At 38.1% G+C, this 14,445-nt stretch overlaps 1 long non-coding RNA gene across 1 annotated transcript; it reads left to right on the top strand.

The window, feature by feature from the left end:
* Nucleotides 1-2,189: 2,189 nt before the first annotated feature.
* On the top strand, nucleotides 2,190-5,860 carry LOC120565043. The gene is made up of 7 exons (XR_005640182.1): nucleotides 2,190-2,221; nucleotides 2,347-3,795; nucleotides 4,571-4,660; nucleotides 4,767-4,838; nucleotides 5,043-5,131; nucleotides 5,219-5,321; nucleotides 5,637-5,860. It is a non-coding gene; the product is annotated as an uncharacterized LOC120565043 (long non-coding RNA).
* The last annotated feature ends 8,585 nt before the right edge of the window (nucleotides 5,861-14,445 follow it).

Below are 14,445 nucleotides of genomic sequence, written 5' to 3'. Positions count from 1 at the left end.
TTCTTGTGGCATGTAAACCTTGTCCATCATTAAAACAGCTTACAGTCATTTCCTTCAAGAGACTCTTATAAAGATGTTTCTATCTCAAAATCATGTGTATTGAGGTGCAAACAGCTTCTTGCGGCGTGTAAAGCTTTTTTTCAAAACAACTTTACAGTCATTTCCTACAAGAAACTCTTATCAAGATGTTTCTATGAAAGACGTGTATTGAGCTCCAAACAGCTTCTTCTGGCGTGTAAACCTTGTTTCCATCACTAACACAGCTTTGCCATAGTTTCTTTGTCAAAATCATGTATATTGAGCACCAAACAGCTTCTTGTGGCGCGAAAAGCTTGTTTCCATCACTAAAACAACTTTACAGTAATTTTCTTCAAGAAACTCTTATGAAGATGTTTCTATTTCAAAATCATGTGTATTGAACAGCTTCTTGCGGCGTGTAAAGCAAAGAATGCAAATCTGTTTAAGTCAGGTAAACAAAGGGTTTTCAAGCACAGGAGGCTGTTGAAGCTCAATTCACATGATTCTGACATAGAAACATCTTAATAAAGCTTCTGGTAGAAATCATGGTCTTAGTGATGGAAATATGGTTTTCACGCCACAAAAAAAGCAGTTTGGAGCTCAATTCACATGATTCTGACATAGAACATCTTCATTAGAGTTTCTGATAAGCAAAGTCTGCAAGTCTGTTTAAGTCAGGTAAACAAGGTTTTCAAGCAACGGAGGCTGGTGAAGGACAATTTAGACTCATGTCTGATATAGAAACATCCTCATTAAAGCCTTACCAGTAAGAAATTATGGTAAGGCTGTGTTAGTCATGGATAAATGGTCTTTAACACAAAATAGCAGTTTGGACCTCAATACAAATTATTCTGACATAGAAACATCTTCATTAAAAGCCTCAGGTACGAAATCATGAAAAGGCTGTGTTAGTGATGGAAATGTGGTTTTTATGCCACAAAAAGCAGTTTGGAGCTCAATTCACATGATTCTGACATAGAACATCTTCATTTTAGTGTCTGATAAGCAAAGACTGCAAATCAGGTAAACAAGGTTTTCAAGCAACCTTTTGTCAGCGAAAAAGTGGAGAAATGAGTTGCAGAGATCCGGAGTAGAGGTAGGGAGGGTGTTGGTCCGAGGCTTGATGAGGTTGTTCATTGTGGAGAAGAGGGTTCTGGGGTTTTGGCAGGGTTCTGGGGTTTTGGCAGGGGTCGGTGGAGAGGTAGGCAGATTTGGCAGCAATGAGGGCGTCTTTGTAGGCAATGAGATGGAGTTTCATCATTGACTGTGAGGGATGATTTCTTTGTCAGACGTTCAAGTTGGCGGCCAGTTTGTTTCATTTTACGGAGTGCAGGTGTGTACCAGGGTGAAGAGGTGTTAAAAGTGACGTTTTTTGTTTTGAGGGGGGCCAGAGTGTTGAGGGAGGTAGACAAGGTGGCGTTGAGGTGGTTTGTGAGATCATCAGGTGAGGTTAGGGTTGAGTCCAGGTGGATAGTGGTGGAGAGCAGGTCAGAGAGATGGTGGGGATCGATTGATTTAAGGTTGCGGAAGGTGATTTCTCTGAGAGGGGAAAGAGGCATGGATTGAGGTCGAGCACCGGTTGGTTTGTGGAGCAGACCAGGTCGAGGATGTGTCCTTTTTCATGGGTGGGGAATGTGACATGTTGGGTGAGAGAGAGAAGTTGAGAAGTTATCCAGTAAAATGGTGAATTCTGATGAGAGCTTGCAGGTGGGGGAGTCCATGTGGATGTTTAAGTCACCGAGTAGCAGCAGACGTGGAGAGAGATATGATGCTAGTGTGTTCAGTAAAATCAGAGAGGAAGGAGGGATTTGGTTTAGGTGGCCAGTAAATGAGGATGACTGTCATGGAGGAAAGAGCTTTGAAGGTGAGATACTCAAACGATGATACTGAGGGGAGGGTGAGTTCTGTGATCCGGAAGTTCTGATTGAAAATAACAGTGAGGCCACCTCCACGGCGGGAGGGGCGGGGTTTGCAGATGTAGTTGTAGCCAGGGGGTGATGCTTGGTTGAGGGAGAAGAAGTCATTGGGTTGTTGCCAGGTTTCAGTGAGCAGAAGGAAGTCCAGAGTGTTGTCTAGGATTAGTACATGGAGGGCAGGGGCTTTATTGTTGAGTGATCTGGTTGTGAGAAGGGCAAAGTTGGCATGGTGAGAGGGTGGTGGAATGGGGGCAGGCTGGAGAGATCTGAGGTTGTCCCGGTTGCAGGTGGGAATTTTCTTGACTCAAAGTTGTCCTGAGGGCAGAAACGTTTGTGATTGGTTCAATCTGACAACCAATCGCAAGAGAGGAGAGAATTGCAGAGGCGGGGCCACCATTTTGAAAATTCGCAGGTGGGAATTTTCTTGACTCAAAGTTGTCCTGAGGGCAGAAACGTTTGTGATTGGTTCAATCTGACAACCAATCGCAAGAGAGGAGAGAATTGCAGAGGCGGGGCCACCATTTTGAAAATTCCCACAAATATTCCCACCGGTGCGCAGCCAAAGCCAAGAGCAACTGGTTATCATTTTAACGGTGCGCAGCCAAGAGGAACTGCAAGAGGAACTGCAACTGAACTGGAAATGGTTATCATTTCAAAGTAAGTTTGTAAAAACAAAAATTTAATTTTCTTGAAAATGGAGCATTGTATGTACAGCTATGTGTGATTTTCTTTCTGCCCTCGAAATCATAGTATAATGGTGCAGCTTGTAGCTTAAGGGTAGGCTAGCCTACTGTTTCAGAAGCAAGCTAGTGTTATAGCTTGCATTAAAATGTTGCAGTGGCTGTTGCCAGCGGTTCTTCTACAAAAATGTAGAAGAACAAGATAATTCAGAAAAACGTCACCTTTTCAGTATTAATGAGCTAGCTAAAAATAGTATGTGTGCCCATACATGTAAACCATAAGCGCTAGCTAAGCTAGCTAGTCAAGCTAATCAGGTGAGCTAGAAAGCTTGTTTAAGTACATTGCAATAAGCTTTACTGTACTCATATTCAAAAAATCCATGACTATTTAGGGCGTTGTAGTCTGATTTATAAATTTGGCTTTTCTTCTTGACTGTTTAGTCTCATCTGTTCCCAGGGCAGAGACCATTATTTTCCACAATTTTGTCCCAGGGCAGGTGAATCCCTCCTGGTCTCAGGGCAGAAGTCGTAGTTTTCTCTTCTCAGGGCAACGTAGTTGGACAAAAGGGAGTCAACTGTCTTCTCTGGTCTCAGGGCAGAAGTTGTCTGAGGGCAGATGAATCCCTCCTGGTCTCAGGGCAGAAAGATATTTCTAGATTTTGGCTTTTCTGCATGACTTTTTAGTCTCATCTGGTCTCAGGGCAGAAAGATATTTCTAGATTTTGGCTTTTCTTCATGACTTAAACAGTCATCTGGTCCCAGGGCAGAGACCATCGATTCCCACAATTTTGTCCCAGGGCAGGTGAATCCCTCCTGGTCTCAGGGCAGAAGTCGTATTTTTCTGTTCTCAGGGCAACAAAGGGTCAGCTGTTTTCTCTGGTCTCAGGGCAGAAGTTGTCTGAGGGCAGGTGAATCCCTCCTGGTCTCAGGGCAGAAAGATATTTCTAGATTTTTCCTCAGGCCTCTCAGGTCTGCCCTGATCCCAGGCTACCCTGCCCTGGCTTAGAATTAGTTTGAGGCCAGTGTCTTTTCCTCCATTTAAGTTTCGCCTCACGTATGTAAGTATCATAGTCATAGGTTGTCATAAGTATCCAATTTAATGCTTCAGGAGAAATACATGTTTTTAATTTTTGTCTTTTGTCTTTGCCTGTAAAGGGAAACTTAACCAAGCCAAATGAACAGTAAGTTATTCAATAAATTTTTTTTCTTAATCTATGTTACTTATTTGCATCATCTGCATACATAATGATATAATTTGCATATTTACATCCGACCAGGTAGAGCACATTCCGGTACTTTTTTTAGTTGGTGTTTTTAGGACGATTATACACATGGGCAACACAAGGTCCGGGCACTTGCAAGATTGTTTTTATGTAATAGGCCCATGATGAGGCTGTAGCCTACCAAAAATTTGTGAAATAATGAGAAGTGCTGGCGCTACTGTAACATAAAACATCATTGGCATGGCATTCAACACAACTAGGCTATTTATAAATTGTATAATATGTGGCCCCGACTTGCCTCAACATAGTACATGTGTCTAAAACTTATATGCTCTAGCTGCCCGTTTCAGCCTAGTGTGACATCACTAACTCACAGACAAGCACTTGAAACAGTGCTATATAACTGTGTCAGCCTTTCACTTCACCTTGACTCTATTGTGATTTATTGCTATATATATATATATATATATATATATATATATATATATATATATATATATATATATATATATATATATATATATATATATATATACACACACATACACATTTTTTTATGTATTACTTCCCCTGGTAATGGATGCCTTATTTTACATCATGAGCAGGGTAACTCATACCTTTTTATAATACTCACTCACATACATACATACATACATACATACATACATACATACAAATCAAATATAGATATAACATGATTTAATGACTTAAACCATTTCTCTCCCTCGCTTAGAGCCAGCCTGGGACAGAGGCAATTAATAGTCAGGCTATGCGCCTGATTTTGGAGGGCAGCTCCAGGGCCATGAGTACTTATTTCTTAAAAGTAAGAGTTATGTAAATGTTTAAGGTTATTGTTCAGTGCTGCAGAAAACATTAGGTGTCAAGTTTATTTATGTTTGTTCATGAATGTTTTCTTCTTTTCCTGTCAGAAAAACATTCTTAAAGGAGCCAGTGCCGTCTTCAGGCCCTACTTGCTGGGAGAGTGCCACTGGACCCTCTTTGTAGGTTGCCGTTAGGTTATGCAGAGACTATTATTCGCTGAATAGCATCACACTAGTCATTATTGTTGCTGTTGTGTCATTCTCATTTGTGTTGTTTGAGCTGTTAGTGCTTCACATTTTAAAAGAATTTCAATCATTTTCAACACAGATTGGTTGAAATTTTCCTTCAAACCTTTCTCATATGTTTTCCCATCTTTTGTATAGCATTGCAACTTGAAAGAGGGAACTATTACCTACATTGACTCCTTGGGGGAGCAACCACAGCGTTGCTTCCAAATAATTGAAAATTGGAGGTACAAGGTTTTTGTATTGCTCTATAAAATGAGATAATGAAAATTCAGCAGAGATCTCCTTCACAATTATTTTCTCTAATCTTTCAGCTTATTTGCTGCTAGGAGAGGCTGCCAAGGGCCCTAAAAGATTATGACGAGGGACCATGACTTACAAAACGACTCTGTGTCATGTGGAGTGTTCTCAATAATGGTACAGTTTGGCCGTTTTTCTGCAAAATGTTTCGGTTTTCTTTTGAAAATATAAATATTTTTAGTTTTCACTTTAGAGCAATTTTAAATGGAAGTTGCAGATCAAATAATGGATTTTGGACATGCACACAGTACTACCTTCAGCACACAGTACTACCTTCAGCACACGATACAGGAGTCATGATCATATAATTATTAAATGAGCACCATAATCTTCTCTTGTAATATAGTCAAAATTTTTTTACCACAATTTGTTGTTCACATTTATTACAAGTTACATTATTTCATTAAAATAGACTTTCTGTTGCTCTTTTAGTTTGCAGAAATGGTCCTCCAGGGACAACAAGGGCACCTCCAATGCCTCCCCATCGCTCAAGAGCGGGAGAGACTTGGGACTTTGTTGTTTAACTCCCTTGGTAAGTAGTAGACATTTGTACGGTATAGGTGCTCCTTATTGAGCTCTGCTGGCTAACTGTAGCTGCCTGCATTTGATGCTTCCTTTCCTTCCTTTCTCTCTATCACTCTCTTTCCCTCTCTCTCTCTGTCTCTTTCTTTCCCTTTGCCTCTCTATCCTCTCTTTCTTTCTCTCTCTTTCTCTCTCTATCCCTCTCTCTCTTTCCCTCTCTCTCTCCTCTTTCTCTCTCTTTCTATCACTCTCTTTCCCTCTCTCTCTCTCTCTCTCTTTCCCTTTGCCTCTCTCTCCCTCTCTATCCTCTCTCTTTCTCTCTCTCTCTCCCTCTCTTCCCCCTCTCTTCCTTTCTCTCTCCATCTCTTTCTTTCCCTCTCTCTCTCTTTCTCTCTCTTTCCATCTCTCTATCTCCCTCTCTCTCTCTATCCCCTTCTCTCTCTCTTTCCTTTCTCTTTCTCTCTCTTTGTCTCTCCCTCTCAGACCTCACAATGTTCTACATATTTTGTCATTTTTCAACTTTTGAAGCCAACAGTTCAGTTTAGTGTCAACTTTTAGATTTTTAATGAAATTCACACTTCTTAAAACTCTCACTACTTCAACTACTACAAACATTCACTGGCCAGTCGTTACCATGACAACAGACACAGACCCAGATACTACAAGCAGGATTATGAACTCTCTGTTCTATTCTCTTGTTCTGGTCTGTCTGTCTTCTCTAGCTCCCCCTCTCTATCTCTCTTTTTCCATCTGCCCTTCTCTCCCTCTCTATCCGTCTCTCTCTCTTTCTCTCTCTATCCCTCTCTCTCTTTCCCTCTCTCTCTCTCCTCTTTCTCTCTCTTCCTTTCTCTCTCTCTCTCTCTCTCGGACGCAAAAGCGGAGCGGAATGGAAGGAAAGGAGGACGGAAGGAAAAAAAAAAGGAAAAGGAGGGAAGGAAAAGGAAGGAAGGAGAGGGAGGATGGATGGATGGAGGAGGGATGGAAGGAGGAGGATGTATATATATATATATATATTTGTGAATTATTAATCTGTTGTTGTTATTGACATGTGCTGGCATATTCATTTCTCCATACTTTATGAGCAGAAACATTGTTTTTGACAAAGGCAGACGCTGGCAAGGCTTTTCAAAATTAAGAGTTTAGTTTATATGCGCTTTTATTTCGAAGCACCGACTGCAGCAGAGTAGAGCAGCATCAGTCCGCACCCGCAGTAGCAGCTGCAGCGCGCTTTCAACACCGGTGAGTAACATACCTGTCTCTCTATTATGTAAAATTATGTAAAATTATTGTATTAAACCATCATTACTATCAAAGTATTGTGAGCTAAGACACTGGGGAATTTGAAAAAATGCTTTTTTGAACTCAGCTAATGTTGAGTGTTTAGCTAACTTTAGCTAATGTTAGTAGTTAGGCCTAATCAACCTAATTAGTCGACATAACGTTACTGGTTTTATACAGCCCTTCTCGAAATTAAAGGCAGAATAAACAATTTCGAGGCAGTACAATTTCGAAGTAGTATATTAAACAATTTCGAATACAAAAATGAAAGCTGAATTAGCTCGGCTCTTTTTGTTGCCTCTGCTGCTTTTTTCCTTTTTAGTTTTGTGTGAATGAGTTAAAAGACATTGGTAATCTTGTACAAAACAAGCTGTGTAAGCAGTGATGAAGCTAGTGTTACATTAAATTAATTAAGCTATATCCGTTTCAGCTGCAATTGTATGATTGATTGCAGTTGTTTTTCCCGAGAGTTCAGGTATGCATTTTAAGAAAATGCTGTCTTTCTCAGTGCAAACACAAGAAGACTACCGTGGTAAAGTTGGTTTTATATTGGACGTTGGATATTCGACACATTCGAAAAATCTATTATGCAGCTTGCCCTTTCAACCTATTCATGTCAAACCACTTGTGATGAACTCAGCTAACCCCCCTACACATTGCACAAAGCTTCTTTTTTCAAAAGAAACATCCTTTAATTTTTTTTATATTTTTTAATGTAAAAAAATGCTTTAAATCTATTATGCGGCCTGACCTTTTGACCTATTCAGGTCAAACCACTTGTGATGAACTCAGCTAACCCCCCTACACATTGCACAAAGCTTCTTTTTTCAAAAAACCCAAAATTTAATTTTTTAAATATTTTTTAATGTAAATAAATGCTTTGAATCTATTATGCGGCCTGACCTTTTGACCTATTCAGGTCAAACCACTTGTGATGAACTCAGCTAACCCCCCTACACATTGCACAAAGCTTTTTTCAAAAAACCCCAAATTTTATTTTTTAAATATTTTTTTATGTAAATAAATGCTTTGAATCTATTATGCGGCCTGACCTTTTGACCTATTCAGGTCAAACCACTTGTGATGAACTCAGCTAACCCCCCTACACATTGCACAAAAGTTTTTCTTTTTCAAAAAACCATCCTTAAATTTTTTTATGTAAAAAAGGCTTTTAAATCTATTATGCGCCTGACCTTTTGACCTATTCAGGTCAAACCACTTGTGATGAACTCAGCTAACCCCCTCACAATTGCACAAAGGTTTTTTTTTCAAAAATCCATCCTTTAATTTTTTTATGTAAAAAGGCTTTCAATCTATTATGCGCCTGACCTTTTGACCTATTCAGGTCAAACCACTTGTGATGAACTCAGCTAACCCCCTACACATTGCACAAAGCTTCTTTTTTCAAAAAAACTTGTTTTTATTTTTTAGATATTTTTTAATGTAAATAAATGCTTTGAATCTATTATGCGGCCCTGACCTTTTGACCTATTCAGGTCAAACCACTTGTGATGAACTCAGCTAACCCCCCTACACATTGCACAAAGCTTCTTTTTTCAAAAAACCCCAAATTAAATTTTTTAAATATTTTTTAATGTAAATAAATTCTTTGAATCTATTATGCGGCCTGACCTTTTGACCTGTTCAGGTCAAACCACTTGTGATGAACTCAGCTAACCCCCCTACACATTGCACAAAGCTTCTTTTTTCAAAAAACCCCATCCTTTAATTTTTTAAGGTTAAAAAAAGGCTTTAAATCTATTATGCGGCCTGACCTTTTGACCTATTCAGGTCAAACCACTTGTGATGAACTCAGCTAACCCCCCTACACATTGCACAAAGCTTCTTTTTTCAAAAAACCCATCCTTTAATTTTTTAATGTAAAAAAAGGCTTTAAATCTATTATGCGGCCTGACCTTTTGACCTATTCAGGTCAAACCACTTGTGATGAACTCAGCTAACCCCCCTACACATTGCACAAAGCTTTTATTTTCAAAAAACCCAAAATCTAATTTTTTTAATATTTTTTAATGTAAATAAATGCTTTGAATCTATTATGCGGCCTGACCTTTTGACCTATTCATTTCAAACCACTTGTGATGAACTCAGCTAACCCTCCTACACATTGCACAAAGCTTCTTTTTTCAAAAAACCCATCCTTTAATTTTTTAAATATTTTTTTATGTAAATAAATGCTTTGAATCTATTATGCGGCCTGACCTTTTGACCTATTCAGGTCAAACCACTTGTGATGAACTCAGCTAACCCCCCTACATATTGCACAAAGCTTCTTTTTTCAAAAAACCCATCCTTGAATTTTTTTAATATTTTTTTATGTAAATAAATGCTTTGAATCTATTATGCGGCCTGACCTTTTGACCTATTCAGGTCAAACCACTTGTGATGAACTCAACTAACCACCCTACATATTGCACAAAGCTTCTTATTTCAAAAAACCCAAAATTTAATTTCTTTAATATTTTTTAATGTAAAAAAATGCCATAAATCTATTATGCGGCCTGTCCTTTTGGTGAACTCAGCTAACCCCCCTACACATTGCACAAAGCTTCTTTTTTCAAAAAACCCAAAATTTAATTTTTTAAATATTTTTTTATGTAAATAAATGCTTTGAATCTATTATGCGGCCTGACCTTTTGACCTATTCAGGTCAAACTACTTGTGATGAACTCAGCTAACCCCCCTACACATTGCACAAAGCTTTTTTCAAAAAACCCAAATTTTATTTTTTAAATATTTTTTTATGTAAATAAATGCTTTGAATCTATTATGCGGCCTGACCTTTTGACCTATTCAGGTCAAACCACTTGTGATGAACTCAGCTAACCCCCCTACACATTGCACAAAGCTTCTTTTTTCAAAAAACCATCCTTAAATTTTTTTATGTAAAAAAAGGCTTTAAATCTATTATGCGGCCTGACCTTTTGACCTATTCAGGTCAAACCACTTGTGATGAACTCAGCTAACCCCCCTACACATTGCACAAAGCTTCTTTTTTCAAAAAATCCATCCTTTAATTTTTTTATGTAAAAAAAGGCTTTAAATCTATTATGCGGCCTGACCTTTTGACCTATTCAGGTCAAACCACTTGTGATGAACTCAGCTAACCCCCCTACACATTGCAGAAAGCTTCTTTTTTCAAAAAAACTTTTTTTTATTTTTTAGATATTTTTTAATGTAAATAAATGCTTTGAATCTATTATGCGGCCTGACCTTTTGACCTATTCAGGTCAAACCACTTGTGATGAACTCAGCTAACCCCCCTACACATTGCACAAAGCTTCTTTTTCAAAAAACCCAAATTTAATTTTTTAAATATTTTTTTATGTAAATAAATTCTTTGAATCTATTATGCGGCCTGACCTTTTGACCTGTTCAGGTCAAACCACTTGTGATGAACTCAGCTAACCCCCCTACACATTGCACAAAGCTTCTTTTTTCAAAAAACCCCATCCTTTAATTTTTTAATGTAAATAAATTCTTTGAATCTATTATGCGGCCTGACCTTTTGACCTATTCAGGTCAAACCACTTGTGATGAACTCAACTAACCACCCTACATATTGCACAAAGCTTCTTATTTCAAAAAACCCAAAATTTAATTTCTTTAATATTTTTTAATGTAAAAAAATGCCATAAATCTATTATGCGGCCTGTCCTTTTGGTGAACTCAGCTAACCCCCCTACACATTGCACAAAGCTTCTTTTTTCAAAAAACCCAAAATTTAATTTTTTAATTTTTTAAATATTTTTTATGTAATAAATGCTTTGAATCTATTATCTGCCCTGACCTTTTGACCTATTCAGGTCAAACTACTTGTGATGAACTCAGCTAACCCCCTACACATTGCACAAAGCTTTTTTTCAAAAACCCCAAATTTTATTTTTTAAATATTTTTTTATGTAAATAAATGCTTTGAATCTATTATGCGGCCTGACCTTTTGACCTATTCAGGTCAAACCACTTGTGATGAACTCAGCTAACCCCCCTACAAATTGCACAAAGCTTCTTTTTTCAAAAAACCATCCTTAAATTTTTTTATGTAAAAAAAGGCTTTAAATCTATTATGCGGCCTGACCTTTTGACCTATTCAGGTCAAACCACTTGTGATGAACTCAGCTAACCCCCTACACATTGCACAAAGCTTCTTTTTTTCAAAAAATCCATCCTTTAATTTTTTTATGTAAAAAAGGCTTTAAATCTATTTTTGGCCTGACCTTTTGACCTATTCAGGTCAAACCACTTGTGATGAACTCAGCTAACCCCCCTACATTGCACAAAGCTTCTTTTTTCAAAAAACTTTTTTTTTTTTTAGATATTTTTAATGTAAATAAATGCTTTGAATCTATTATGCGGCCTGACCTTTTGACCTATTCAGGTCAAACCACTTGTGATGAACTCAGCTAACCCCCTACACATTGCACACAATGCTTCTTTTTCAAAAACCCCAAATTTTAATTTTTTTAAAAATTTTTAATGTAAATAAATTCTTTGAATCTATTATGCCGTGACCTTTTGACCTGTTCAGGTCAAACCACTTATGATGAACTCAGCTAACCCCCTACACATTGCACAAAGCTTCTTTTTTTCAAAAAACCCCCATCCTTTAATTTTTTAAGGTTAAAAAAAGGCTTTAAATCTATTATGGCCTGACCTTTTGACCTATTCAGGTCAAACCACTTGTGATGAACTCAGCTAACCCCCTACACATTGCACACAGCTTTTTTTTTCCAAAAACCATCCTTTAATTTTTTATGTAAAAAAGGCTTTAAATCTATTATGCGCCGGCTGACCTTTTGACCTATTCAGGTCAAACCACTTGTGATGAACTCAGCTAACCCCTACACATTGCACAAAGCTTTTATTTTCAAAAACCCAAAATCTAATTTTTTTAATATTTTTTTAATGTAATGTTTAGCATCTAATCTACTACGCTTGTGACGCCCATTTGACCTATTCAGGTCAAACCACTTGTGATGAACTCAGCTAACCCCCTACATATTGCACAAAGCTTCTTTTTTCAAAAACCCATCCCTTTAATTTTTTAAAAAATTTTTTATGTAAATAAATGCTTTGAATCTATTATCTGGACCTGTTGCACCTATTCAGGTCAAACCACTTGTGATGAACTCAACTAACCACCCTACATATTGCACAAAGCTTCTTATTTCAAAAAACCAAAATTTAATTTCTTTAATATTTTTAATGTAAAAAAATCGCCATAATCTATTATGCGGCCTGTCCTTTTGGTGAACTCAGCTAACCCCCTACACATTGCACAAAGCTTATTTTATTTTTTTTAACGCGTTTAATTTAATCTTTAATTTCCCGCCAATCCTTTCCCGTCCCCGTGCCAGACATTATGTAACTCTGAGAGCCACTGACCAGAGCAGGTGAAACGACTTGTTGAACAGCTTCATTGCAAAAATTAATTTCATTATTTCTCCGTCGTGACTCGAACTTCGCACATGTTACACGAGCGTAAAACATTGCAGACCGTTCTTCCAACCGGTGTACATTTTAACATAAATATAACCTGTAATGTTTTTTCACTCTGTTGCTTCTGCTGTTTCGATCCTGTCTGCTATCTGCAGCAGGCGGGGGTTGCAGATCAGATCCCTACGCGACTTGGCACGCACACACACACACACAAAACACACAAAAACACACACACACACACACAAACAAAAAAACACACACACACACACACACACAAACAAACGAGAGGCGTCGATGCGGTGAAAATCGGAGATGAGACCTCCAGGATGACCTACATTGAGGACAGCTACACACGTTATTGTAAGTAGAATGATCAGTTAAAGTAAAGTACTTTATCAAACCGTATGAATGTGTGTCGTGCCCCTGCCCGACCAAGTAGGACGTTAACTAACAATGTAAAGATCAACAAGCCATTGACAGATTTTGTATTAACATAACATTTTCAGCATCAAAAGCCTTTTTAGAGTTAAATAAATTTATTCTCTCTCAAAACAAGTTTCCTTTTATTGATAACAGGGTATTATAGACGAATTCCCTCCATGGTTAATTACAAAATGTTGTACAATTAAAAATAATTTCCAGCCACAATTTCATATGTAGCATCAATTAGTTTAATGATTGTGTAATATAATTGTATGACAACAAAATGGCAACAACAAAAATGGCAACAAAATGGTAATAATATCATTGTATTCCATTTATTGTTCTATGTGATTTAAACTTTAGAGAAGAAGTCATGCCAAAAAAGGGAGGTATGTGGAGGTACCAGAAGGGACCTTTGGACACTTGCTGGAGGAGAAGACAGAGTGTTACATAGTTTCATTGGTATTGGGATTTTGCCAAAATACTATACCATCAAGCTCCAAGGTTTGGTCTCGACTGGCTTCAGAGGTTTTTGGCCAAGACAACCCAAAAAACGTAAGTGGCTACACACAATATGGACACACAACCGTAAAGGCATTAAATCCAGGGTGGAGGCAATCCACGAGAGAGACAATGAGCATGCTCAGGCAAATAAAACCGATGAGAACGAGACACAGACAGGCACTGAGTCAGAGGAAGTGAAAGAACAGCTATTGATTGAGAAGGAAAGAAATGATGACACTGCAAAACAGGAGCAGGTGGACAACATTGAAATAAAAACATGTATAGGCACAGAGTCTGAGGAAGATGAAGACAATTATTCAGAGGTGGATCAGGGGGAGAGTATAAGAGAACAGATCACACAAACAGGTACAGACTTTAAAGAAGAGGAAGAAGATGATTCAGAGATCAAAACGTTTGTTAATACAAATGAAGACAGAGAGATACAGACAGGCCCAGAATCAGAAAAAAGTGATTCAGATGGTGAGCAGCTGGAGAAGCAAACTGTAAAAGTCAAACAGAGAGGCATGGAGTCTGAGGAAGATGAGGACTTGTATTCAGAAGTGGATCAGGGGGAGAGTAAAAGAGAACAGATCACACAAACAGGTACAGACTTTAAAGAAGATGATTCAGAGATCAAAACGTTTGTTAATACAAATGAAGACAGAGAGATACAGACAGGCCCAGAATCAGAAAAAAGTGATTCAGATGGTGAGCAGCTGGAGAAGCAAACTGTAAAAGTCAAAAAGAGAGGCATGGAGTCTGAGGAAGATGAGGACTTAGAGGTGGAGCAAGGGAAAGAGGATGAGGACACAGAGCGAACAATACATTCTGATGAGTCTACGATGAATGTCAAGGAGGACACAACCCGTTACAGAAAGATACCACCAGTGACAAGTAAATTTAATATAACATTGACAAAAGACCAGTGGCTATTAATAGCACCGAAAAATGGAAAATGGAAATTAACTACACCATGGACCAATATACTCTACAATGAGATAGTAAAACAACATCCAGCTTGTGTCCTAAAGTTCACATATCACCACATACGTGTACC

This window comes from Perca fluviatilis, chromosome 1 (genome assembly GCF_010015445.1).
Source record: "Perca fluviatilis chromosome 1, GENO_Pfluv_1.0, whole genome shotgun sequence".
Classification (NCBI taxonomy): domain Eukaryota; kingdom Metazoa; phylum Chordata; class Actinopteri; order Perciformes; family Percidae; genus Perca; species Perca fluviatilis.
This window is presented reverse-complemented; position numbering and strand designations above follow the sequence as displayed.